At 37.2% G+C, this 13,307-nt stretch overlaps 1 protein-coding gene across 1 annotated transcript in view; it reads left to right on the top strand.

Annotated features, from left to right (window-relative positions):
- pdzd8 (PDZ domain containing 8) overlaps nucleotides 1–13,307 on the top strand; it is a 43,506-nt gene that overhangs the window by 16,444 nt on the left and 13,755 nt on the right. The window lies entirely within an intron of this gene.

The following is a 13,307-nucleotide window of genomic DNA, read 5'->3' as shown; positions in this document are numbered from 1 at the left end:
TCTTTTTTGCTTGTTTGCCAAAATGGGCAGCTTTTTGAAGTGCCTTCTCCATAATAGATTTGTGATCTCTCTATTATAGATGTCTATTTGTCTTCCTTTTGGAGGAAGGACAAACGCGTTGTTGACTATTGATTTAAATGAATGCATATTTTACATAAACCCTTTCGTTTTCTACCTGACAACTACTGCTTATCAAAGCAGTCAATGACGGCAGACAGAAAATGTCAACTTTAATGGCTCCATTCTAGTCTTTTTATTTAGTCTCTCCTCAAGCTCACTTCCGGTGTAAAAAGAGTAGGTTGTTTACATGTCACTCACAACTTCTGTAGATTTCTGTGCTGAACTACGTTCACAGATGTTCGTAGATCAGCGATTGTACAACAGTGCATCCAATGCCATTTGTTATCTGTGAGTCTTTTGTTTTTTAATGTGGCTGTTACTTAATGTTGGAGCTGTTTGTGCACTGATGCCAGATTCATCATTCATTTGTTATGAATAATCTTATCTTTTGGCTTGTGTCCAAAAGATGCTAGTAGAGAAGAAAATAATCAAATGTGATGAAGCACCTTTCATGTGATAAGTATTTAATCCAATGGAATATTCATAGCAATTAATATATGGCAATATAAAAAGTTGTATTTCTAGTAAAAATAACCATATTGTGATTCATGATTTTATACCAATTATATTGATATTAGAAAATCACTTATACCATTATATCGGATCTCTGTAATACTAGTTTGTTACTATCTATATATTTTTAAGTAGATATAATACTCCATTAGGTATAGGTATATACCATTAGGAAGTAGGTATAAACTCCATTATAAATGTAAACTGGAGGAAAACACACACACACACACACATACTGTGTGTATGATTATGTATGTATGTATTTATGTATAAATTAAAAAATGGCCTTATGCACACTAAGGCTTTATTTATGTGATCAATGTTCGCTTTATATTTTGACAGTTTTTTCTCCCCAGACTTTTAATGTCATTTTTGATCAATTTATATGCATCCTTGCTAAAGGAAAGTATGCATTTCTAAAAAAAAAAAACAAACAAACATCTTACATTTATTTATTTATATGTGTTTTTACTTCTTTTGAAATGAACCGCTGAACTGAAACGTGAATAGATTTCTTTGTGTGTGGCTGTTGACTCTAATTAAGAGGCACAATGACCCAGACTTTGTGTGAGTGTGTGTTTAGGTGTGGAGGGGATGGTTATGAGTGTGTAAGAGATCTCTCATCTCTATAACAGGCTTGCACCAGCACTGACACTGCATGTGTTCATATGCTTGGTGACTGTTCGTTTATTTAAGGGTTCACATCTTTAGCATTAATCAGTCCCATCACCAATGACTTGCAATGTTGTGTTTGGATGACTTTTTATCCAGTGTGTGTGCATGCATGCAAAAGTGTGTGTTTGAGTATGAATGGTATGTTTGAGTATGAGCATGTTTGTTTGAAATACAAAATTGTGCACGGAGATGCAGATGCACATTGTTCGCAGTGCGTTTTTATCAGCTTCCCCCAGACCCCCAGATCCCAAGACCTCAGCAGGGATTCAAACACAGGATTAGTACAGATATCATCTGGAAAAGGTCATTGTTTTCTTTCCCTCTCTCTCTCTCTCATGTTCTTCTCCCACTCCCACCCTTCTCTTTCTCTCTCACTTCACTTGATATCTCTTTCCTCTCTGTGTTTTTTTTCCTCTCTCAATTCCACTCCTCATATCCTTAACCAATTTTACATTTTCCACATGTAAAATGTCTCTGGTTACTGATGTAACCTATGTTCTCTGAAAAGTGAACGAGAAACTGCGTAGCTTAAGACTGAGTGGGAACAACTAAATTCAATGGCACTTCACCGGAAGGAGAAGTGAGTTTCACTATTCGCAGTTGCCGAAGTGCAGATGAAGAATGCTGAATCCGAATTATTTGGGCCAGAAAATCTGAGACCAAAGGGCTTAAGATGGCCACTTCATGAAGGCAAGGAAATCTGAGCAGCCATCAGATTCCCATTGCGTCTTAAGCTACGCAGCGTTGAGTGAACCTATGAAAGAGAACAGGACTGTGATTTCATAAGAGCAAGCGCAACTTTTCATATACATGGTACTTCTGGTTATAAACATTTTATGTGCCCAAAAAAACTTGTGCATGAGATCATAGCACTTTTGTCTTCGTGTGCATGCTGGGGTATTGTTTTTTAACACAATCTAAACACTAAAGTGTTAAAGCATGTTTTCTTAGCCTACGGCTCTGGTGCAGAGAGGCTAACACCGCTATCAGTAATAAGTAAGTGATACTGAGCCTCTGGGGTCTTTTCATTTGTTCTTATCTTCCAGCCGCTCTCACCATCGACCTGCACTGCCTCGCCCACCCGTCGATGCCCATTTCCAAGACACCTCAGTGTACGTGGCCATCTAGAGATTTTAGAGACTGCAAAGAATGTCCATGCAGAGAAGAGCTCAAAATTAATTCAATGTTTTTAACATTTAATAATTACATTACATCTAACATTATTTATATATATATCCTGTTATATTACATATTAACAGGATTGTTCACCCAAAGATTAAAACATCTGTCATTCATTAATCACCCTCATGCCGTCCCAAACCCAGAAGAGTATCCAACCCAGACCTTCTTTCATGTTCGGAACACAAATTAAGATCTTTTTGATGAAATCTGGAAGCTTTCTGTCCCTCCATTGATGCAACTGACACTTTGACGCTTCAAAAAGTTCATTTTGAAAAGCATTCATAAAAAAAAAGTTCATAAAGATGTAAAGAATTCATTTTTCGAAGCTGAAAATAATTCGATTGTATATATGAATGATCTCCATAATGAGTAATGGTTCGTCATTAATATATCAATAGTCATATTACAGATTGATTAAATGAGATAACCTCACATGGAATTTATTTAGTTATCAAACAATCTGTTTGTCCAGCAAACGGCCGTAAGATTAACTTATCAACCTCCCAATAAAGTTATCGCTTCTTATAAACACCAAGAAATATAAATTTTCTGGCCTTGAACATTAATTTTCCTGTGTTTATAAAATTAACCCTTTCAACGTAGTAAAAATAAGGCTTTTGTAGCCAGGATCAACATCTCACTGACTTTTTTTTTTTTAATACGAGCATTTAAAGAGAAGCAATCATGGATGTAATGTAATACGATTCACACAGAGTAAATATGTTAACAACAGAAACAAACACACGAAAAACATTACTAACACGAACAAGAGAAAATGAGAGAGAAGTAAAAGCATGGCAAAAATCACGATGTAATCTTGCGAGAGACAACAAGAAATTACGTCAAATCAAATCAATAAACAATATACTCTTTCTTACAGTAGTTCTCGTTGTATTGCTGAGGAACTTTGTATTGCGTGTTCTTTTGTGTCTTCCAGGGCGAGCAGACTCGCAGGACGTTTAAAGGTTCAATGAACATGACGCTAACCAAGAAATGATTCAGAGTTCATCTCCCTCGTGGAGGGAGAGGAGAACGTGAAAATAAAGAAAAGACTTAAATAAAAAGAAAATAGAAATGGAGAAAAGCTCCGTCATGTTCCACGGAAAACGCCAGCCTGATCAGCGCCTGCTGATCGCCATGCCCCAAGGGACTCGTAAACAGAGTGTTCTTTATTTACTCTAGAAGAAACGGACTTGGTTTGCCAATCAATATTTGGGAACATTCTTCCAATAAACAGACACATTAGAAAACCACACCTCTATTATAAACTAATCACACATGCATACCTGAGTGTATTTTAAAGGTGCTCTAAGCGATGACCGCTCGATTCATATTTATTACTTTTACAATCTCTTTATGATTTTTTTGAAGCGTCAAAGTGGTAGTTGTGTAGACTGTCAATGGAGGGAGAGACAGTTCTCAGATTTCATCAAAAAGATCTTTATTTGTGTTACGAAAGTCTTACGAGTTTGGAATGACATGATGGTAATTAATGACAGAATTTTCATTTTTGGGTGAACCCACCAGGCTATTTTGCTCATTTGTATTTCCAATTGATTTTTCTCTGTGTGCCAATGACAATAATCAAACTAATTTGACAGCTGTCCCTGTGCATGACAGAGCGTCTGATGCGTGTATTACCAACATTACAGACACACCAACACTCATTGCTGGCTATTCCAGTCCCATTGCTAAATTAATCTAAGCCATGCCCTCCACAACAGAAAAACCAGCGCTCTGATTGGTTGGCAGAATCTTGACGCATGCAACACACAAACAACAACATAGTTTTGTTATGTTTCAAAGATGACGGCGCAAGTTGCAACAGATAACGGAAATGTTATTTTTAATAAATCAATATTTGTGAGATCCGTTTAATGGATTTCTATCTTAAGACACAAACAGGCACAATTTTTGCCGCCACAAAGATTTGTATCTAATGACAGCATTAATATACTTTAGTCAGTTGCGTAGCACCACAGTTTTTCCTCAGCCGCGTGTACAGGGTCAGGGTCGAGGGACTTTGTTCTGAAGTATGTATTGCCCGCAGTCAGCTGCTGGTGTATTTTTTGGTTTGTAGTAGGGTGTCTGACAGGCCAGCTGCTCTTTGTCTGTGCTGCTACGATTTGATGCAGTCTGAAGTATATTGCCATTAAATCTCATTTTTATGCAGTTTATTGCTGCTCTCTGCTTGTCCGAGCACCTTCCAGAGAGAGAGAGAGAGAGAGAGAGAGAGAGAGAGAGAGAGCTGTAGACAGATCAGGACCAGAGAGAACCATGAGGCTCTAATGTTATTTTCAGTTTCTACTGCCTTTTATTTGTTAAGCTTTTTCTTCCTTTCCTTTCCTTTTCTTTCCTGTCCCTTTATTCATTTTCTTTACCCTTTTACCTTCGCTCCTTCCTTTTCCTTTCTGTACTCCTTTAAATAATTTACTTCCATACTCCTTTCTTCCTTTCCTTATTTTGTTATTCTCTTGTTGTTATTTTGTTTTTTGTCCCTTCTACTCTCTCGTTCTTTTCCTTTGCGACTTTTCTAAACTTTCCTGTACTACACTTTCCTATTTCCTCATTTGTTCTCTTCCTTCTTCCTTATTTTATTCCTCTTCATTTCATTTCCTCCTTTGTTTCCATTCATCCTTTCTTAATTTCCTTTTTTTTTTTAAATGTACCTTATCTCTTTACTCTTTTTCTTCCTTCATTTCCTTTAATTTTCATCCTTCCATCTGTCTTTTATTCCTTCTTTAATAAGTGTTGTTTATTTGATGGTAATCTACTACAATCAATGGTGTCTTCCTTTGTCCACATTTCTGACATCTACGTTGAGGGCCTTCAGCTGAAACTGATATAAAAGGATTGACAACGTTTGACACACATTTGGAAGTTTCTCACTGGCCACATCCGTTGCCCAGTTCTCAATGAATACCAGCTGACCATTAATTTCTTGCAGTCAGATTGGGGCCAGTCAACCCTCTGTTCAAAGTCCATCACTCTTTGAAGCCAAATGTCACCTATTGAATATAGAGCTCCAGTGGCGGGTATTATAAAGCCGTGAATCTTCTGACAGTATCAGACAGCTGCCCATTTCGTGGGAAAGGGACATTTGAAACTACACTTTTAAGTAACTGACTCAGTTTAAGCTGAGAGAATGAAAATGACAAACAAAATGCCAGAATGATAAGGATGCACATGGATGGCCCTTTGAGTACTGATACGAGAGACTCTTCATTTGGTCATTCTCATTCTACCTTTCTACCAAGACATTTGCATGTGTGTTAAACTGGGGGAAGGGTCTATGTAGACTAGGAGACAGATCCTGAGCGGTTGAATAACAATGAAGGCGCTAAAAACGGAACCGACTCGGACGGATGTTAAAGAACGCTGTGGCCACTGTGAACAATTGCAAATGAGAGGGATGAGAAGGGTCTTGTTTTTTTTAATGTCCTCTGTCTCCATAACAACCCTCCCTTTTGTGTGGCGCTCTCTGAAAAGCCTCCTCCAATCACAAAAACATGAAACATGAAAATTCAGCCCGTCCGTGATGAGACGCGACTGCATTCATCCCAGCTTTGAATATTTTTTTTTTTTTGCAAATCAGTGTTTCCTAGAATAGGTTTGTCCACGAACAGAAAATGAGAAGCAATTAGTGCAACTTGCTGAACCCATGTTTAAGGGTTTCTTCCAAAAAATAAAGGCTTATTCTATGTTTTCAAAATGGATAATATTTTGTAGTACTGAAGTTTGCTTTGGAATCAGAAGATTTGTGGTAGTTTGTTTTGTTAAGGTTAGTATTGATGTTTTGTATTTAGTGTTCCTTCCATTGACAGCTATGCAACTGACACTTTTACTCTTCAAAAAGTTCATTTCAAAAAGTGTTCAAAAAGTTCATAAAGAGGTTTTAAAACGAATCCCTATGAATTGAGTGGTTTAGTCTAAATTCTCTGAAGAGACATGATCACTTCTCATGATGAACAGATTGAATTTAGACTTTTATTCACATACAAACATTGATCAACTAACACATCAGTTGTGGTAAACATACGCTCAAGCGTGTTCACTTGACGTGCAAGAACCAATGATGTTTGTCTCGCAGGTCAAGTTTGGGTTGAGCTTCTGTTTATGTTTGATATTCTATGTTAAAGCAATCAAGTCTCCTCAGAAAATTTGGAATTAACCGCTCGACTCATATTTATTATTCACAATCTCTTTATGATTTTTTTAAAGCATCAAAGTGGTAGTTGTGTAGACTGTCACTGGAGGGAGAGACAGTTCTCAGATTTCATTAAAAACGTCTTTATTTGTCTTACGAAAGTCTTACGAGTTTGGAATGACATGATGGTAATTAACGACAGAATTTTCATTTTTTGGGTCAACTGGTGGGTTTCCCACCAGGCTATTTTGCTCGTTTGTATTTCCAATTGATTTTGCTCTGTGTGCCAATGACAATAATCAAACTAATTTGACAGCCGTCCCTGTGCCTGACAGAGTGTCTGATGCGTGTATTACCAACATTACTGACACCAACACTCATTGCTGGCTATTCCAGTCCCATCACATTGTGTCCCTCAAACTCATAACTTTGAGACTGAACTGGATAAAGCAGATTTCCTATAAAGGTAACCTCATCTCATTATCATGTAAACTGTGTGACAGAGTTTTGTTAATTTGGATGGATTGAAGGATGGGTGAAAAGAAGAGCAGTGAGTGATTGAATTAGCAGTGTCAGAAAGGGCATATTGACGATCCACCACGCCATCACTTATTACATGTGACTCAAACCAGGGAACTTAATATAACACGCATTAATCCACAGCAATGCATCTTGCTAAATTATCATCACTTCCTGACAGATTCGCCTGTCATACGTTTTGAAATTGAGTTTTCATTTAGTTTTTATTTCATTTAGCAAATTCTCAAACAATTTCCATTACACCAGAGTAGATGTTAACTTCATGCTGAATTGTACTCGTACTCGGCTTTCGCCAAGATAAGCACAAACTAAGACATAGCTCTACAGTAAACTGTGCTTCTCCATCCTTTTACGCTTCTTTCCATATGGTGGTGTGAATCTCCTTCTGTCCGGCGTTAACAGCTGGTTTTGCATCGAAAATACATTTTTGGGCCAAAAATAACAAAAACTACGATTTTATTCAGCATTGTTTTGTCTTCCGGTTCTCGTTCTGCATGTTGTGTGCCGTGAGATTTAACGTAGTGAAATTGCGCAAAGCTTCTTGGTTGCAAGTAGGCTCACTATTGGCCGACGCGTGTGATGCATGTGGCGTACAACATTGCGTAGATTCACTACGTGAAATCTCGAGGCCCACAGAGATGGAAATAAATAGTTGAACAAAGGTGTTATTTTTTTTTGTTTTTTGTGCACAAAAAGTATTCTTGTCGCTTGATGAACTTAAGATTGAGCCACTGTAGTCACTTGGTCTATTTTAACGATGTCTTTTATAACTTTTGGGCCGGCCAGTTTCGATCCCTTAAGAAGCCTATTTAATCAAAAATATCGTAATTTGTGTTCCAAAGATGAACGGAAATCTTACGGGGTTGGATCAGCATGAGGATGAGTAATTACTGAGAGAATTTATTTTTGGGTGAACTAATCCTTTAAAGGGTACATATCATGCTTTTAAATCATTCATTTTTACATATAAATCATACCGTTGTGGTCTATATAAAGCATAACTGCAATGCTTGGGTCTGAATTCCTCATTATTATAGCTCCACAGGCCCCTTTTCTACCCCTTTTCTGATGTGCTTCTTTGAGCGACCCGTTTCAATGCGTCCCCTTTAAATAAAAAGGAGATGCGTCACACCCCGTCCGCTCTCCAGGTCGATGAGTTCACGGTCAGTTCAACTCCCCACGTTCGGCCATTATTGTAGTTTGATTAGAGATATACGATTATATACGATACCTTCAAAGAACATTTTTATTCACAAGTTAATAAAATGTCAACAACAGAAGACTTGTCCATCAAGCCTTACATATTCGAGCCAGAGCGAGCGATTTGAAAAAGACGACGACAACGAACCTGCAGAACAACCTCTTCATGTATTGGTATGTGAAGGGGTGGTTAATCTGTCTAATTTCCCGATTCGATTCGATTACGATTATTGAAGTCCCGATTCGATTACAGTCGATTTTCGATTATTAACGATTCTCGATTACCGATTATTTATTTTCCATTTCACAACAGTAAACGAAAATACACTAGACCAACATATGATTATATTAGCAGCAGCAACATTTTGGTATTAATTGCACTTTTTATTTGTTTGATATTCATTGAAAATATAATGATGGTTAGTGAGGACATGCTAACATGCTTGTTGTCTACTACTTAGGCAACTCATTATCTTTAAATTTATTAACTTAAAAATTTTTTTCAAAAGCAATTTTGTTGCATTATAATGCAAATGCACCTGGTTCTATTAATTGACAGCATTAAAATGTATTTTGTGATTTCCTTGAATTGAAAATATTTGAAGCAAGTTTGGGGGACTTGAAGGGCACCCGATTCAGAGAATCACCTAGAAATTCAAAAGAACAGCATTTATCTGAAATAGAAAGCTTTTGTAACATTAAACAATACCGTTCAAATGTTTGGAGTCAGTAAGAATTTTTATTTAATTTTTTGGGCAAAAGAAAAAAGAAATCTATACTTTTATTCATCAAGGATAAATTAAGTTGATCAAAAGTTAAAGTACAAGACATTTATAATGTTACAAATCGATTATCTGAATCTTTTGTGTGTGACTATAAATAATTTGCTTTAAAAGTACAAAGTAATGACCCATAAAGAATTAATGCACAATATATTTTATTAACATTACAAAGAACGACCAGGAAAATAAATGTGTGCTTGAACTAGGAGCATACTTGTAGTAAATAAATAATATAACCACTGGTGCAGCCGAGTGTTTTTCCTCCTCTGGCTGGAAAGGTGTCATATGGCTTATCATATTTGTCGTGTTTCCGTCGTTGGTTTTATTCCACAAAGCGTACAACTAGTGCGGCTCTTGTCCAGCTCCTTTCCCCCTTCAACTTCAGAAGCCAAAATATTTCCACACGTCAGCTTTTAACCGAAGGTGTTTGGATCTCGCGTGCCATCTCATCTCTGTTATGTGCACGCCACAGACGGTCCGGCCACTGCACTTCCGCGCTTCAGAGTTCCGTCTTTCGCGTTCCGTCAATATTACGTTATTATAAATACATGTAAAAAATGTTGTTGTTTTTTTTAAAATCGATTTTTTGACATTTGTGAATCGATTCAGGATCGTCCACGTCCGCATCGCGATGCATCGAGAATCGATTTTTCCCCCCACCCCGTTATTAGTGAAAGCCGACTATTTTCTCTTGTTAAAACAAGCACACTGACAAGATAAATGACTACGGTCTAATCTTACCACAAAAAAAAAAACCTGTATTGATAATATGATACGTTTAGAAAATCATCAGAAAAGCAGCTAAATGACCATTGATGAAACTCAAGAACAATACTGCAAACGTGTAACGTTACTTCAAAACAAAAACAAAGAAAGACAAAGGTACTGCTAAACCATAACCACCTTGTGTTTTAAGAAAGTAAAGATAATATATTTACAGCTTATCGAAATGCTCTGTTCGACGTCAGATAAGTTAGAAGGAATTTAACGTTACCTCTCATTCAGACGAAGTCAATCGCCAAACCCTTCTTTATACTGGCGGAGGTTGTTGAAGTGGGAATCCTTAAGTGCTTCAGGTCACTACATCCAAAAACCGAACATGTTTACTTGCCCTCTCGTAACTTCTGCATCATTGAGCTCGGACTACAAAATCGGAGCGAGAAATAATAATGGCGGATTGCTCGAAGTTTTGGACCGTTAGTCAATGTCCTTATTTGGCAGTTCCGCTGCAAATACGGTGACACTGTAGTTCAAAAAACGTCATAGAAAACAGAAAAATCGGAACAGGTTGAAAAATATGACCAAAACAGAATATAAAGATATAAACGAAGCACCTGAAGAGAATAATCTCATCTTTTCTGTACTTATAAACACTCCAAATATACAACAAAATGCATTTAAGGGCTAAAAAAGTGGATTTTGCATGATATGTCCCCTTTAATATATTTTGCAGTTTGGCAATCAAAGAAAATGATTCCAAGGATGTTTAAATGCTGTATTTTACTGGAAAATTTGAAAAATACTATGAAAATAATTTTTATACTGTAGTCTGATTTATGGTTTGAGAAAACGTAATTTCTAACATTGATGACGTTCACTTCTGTTTTCACCCGATCCTTCTAAAATCCTTGGGTGGTTCAGTCTAAGTCTCCTTTCTTTCACTTGTATTTTTTCTTCTACTTTTGAAATAAAGTATTAATCGGTAGCTCTCTATGCTGTGTGTGTGTGTGTGTGTGTGTGTGTGTGTGTGTGTGTGTGTGTGTGTGTGTGTGTGTGTGTGTGTGTGTACATATGCCTTGAGGGGACTGCTACCCTATACTCTAACACTAATCTCTCTGACATGTGCCAGATGATTCGATTACTGACCATTGCTCTGACGGCTCTCACTACAGCATCAGGCCACCGAACTCAGCCATTGTGTGTGTGTGTGAAAAAGACAGAGATTTTGTGCTGTAGAACTGGCAAATATACTGTAGATAAAATATATATAATATGTTGATATTTTTCATCTTTTTATGTGTTTGCTCTGAAATGACTTTAAAAGATTTGTTCAGTGGAATCTACAGCTGTTATGGGCAGTTAGTTACATTCAAAATGTTTAATGTAAGAAGTGAAATACAAAACAATATAGTTAATGTTCTGTTTTCATCTTTTTCACTAAATTAACCAAATGGAGAATCGTCTAGAATCATCTTGGTCATCTCTACAAAGATGAATTTTAAATATTATTTAATCGAAATTAGAAATATTAATATTAGAAATAATTTATTAGTAATATTTTTCTTTGTAGTGGCATTACTCTTTGGTTGGTGTTTTCTCTGTGCTTGACGATTTTAATTTTGTTAGCTCAGGTTGCAGATAAAACTAACAGATTGAAGAGAAAATATTAATTTTAAAGAGAAACAGGCTCTTACAAAAAGTCTTTTCTAAACTTTCTCCGAGATTGTTCATCCGTTTGTGTTGGTTTAGAGTTGCTGAAGGCTGCTGCCTCGATCCTTACTGTTTGCTCTAGTCACTGAAACATGTCAAACCACATTACATTTCCAGTGAATTGTTCCATCGTTGTGTGACGATGGATATTTTTACCGAACACCTCATTCACTCAACAAAGCACAAAATAAACCTGCTGCTGCTTTGTTGATTTATCACACAAGAGTTTGACTCAAACTCAGCTCTGTTCTAGATAACCACAGTCCGATTCTATGAGGTGCCCCTAGGGACATTATTCAGAAATGCCATGCATATACATGTACTTTTCCTCTCACATACACATATGAAACCAAATTCATTCACATACTATAATGAAATGCTCACACACATACAAGTGAAATGCTTTTACACACACAACTGAAACGCTCTCATACATACAAGTAAAAAATATACGCTCACACACACAACTGAAACGCTCACACACACACAACTGAAAAGCTCTCACACACAAGTGAAACCCTCACACACACACACAACTGAAAATATTACGCTCACACACACACAACTGAAATCCTCTCTCACACACAGCTGAAATGCTCTCTCACACACAACTGAAACGCTCTCACACATACAAGTGAAATGCTTTTACAAACACAACTGAAACGCTCTCGCTCACACAACTGAAAAGCATTTCGGTTGTGTGTGTGTGAGAGCATTTCAGTGTGTTGTATGCAAGCATTTCAGTAGTGTGTGTGAGAGCATTTCCGGTATGTTGTATGCAAGCATTTCAGTAGTGTGTGTGTGAGAGAGAATTTCAGTTGAAACGGAAGCACATTTCAGTTGAAACGGAAGGTGGTTGAAGTCCCCAGTCCAGTTGGTGGCAGTAGTGCACCTCAAGACGAAGAACTAGAAGCTGTAGAAAGCATAGTAAAAACGCGGCAGCCGCGCACCTTTCACAAAGCACCGTTCGTTCGCTCGCAATCGAGCTACGTAACAGCAATGTCTGCTCAACAGCAAAGAACATTAACCGAGGCAGCGGGCTTGCTGAGCACCATATTAGCCTCAGCGGAGTCCATACGAACCCAGTTGGCAATAAGTGACCTGCAGTTGGCATTGGGTAGGGAAGAGCGAGGCTAGGTGGCTGTCCATCGTGTCCACCACACTTGGAGTTGCAACGGTCGGTTGCTGCCCGAGTGTGGTGGCATTTGACAGGGTTCGTATGGACTCCGCTGAGGCTAATATGGTGCTCAGCAAGCCCGCTGCCTCGGTTAATGTTCTTTGCTGTTGAGCAGACATTGCTGTTACGTTGCGCGATTGCGAGCGAACGAACGGTGCTTTTTTTTTAATTTTTTAATTTTTTTTTTTTTACTTTATTCTGAACAATACACAGGACAATAGGTACAGACAACACTACAGATAATGTAACCTGTTCAACAAAATTAAATCAATAGTGTATAGACCAGAGGATAATAACAAATAAATTAATATAATTATAGAAGGGGAAAAAAATTTAAAAAATATGCAGTTCCTTCAGGAGATTAAATGTTCTTGTAGCTTTCATGTTTTCCATGTTTTCTATTGTTTTATAATATAATTTAAACTCCAAATGAAATGCCTTAAAACAAGGTTGTGAATTAGTGAATTACATTTGTGAATATGGTATTTTCCAAGGATAATAAACAACTGAATGACAAAAATCATTTTTTTGGACAAACCAC

Source organism: Pimephales promelas, chromosome 15 (genome assembly GCF_988280905.1).
Source record: "Pimephales promelas chromosome 15, fPimPro1.hap1.1, whole genome shotgun sequence".
In the NCBI taxonomy this organism is placed as follows: domain Eukaryota; kingdom Metazoa; phylum Chordata; class Actinopteri; order Cypriniformes; family Leuciscidae; genus Pimephales; species Pimephales promelas.
This window is presented reverse-complemented; position numbering and strand designations above follow the sequence as displayed.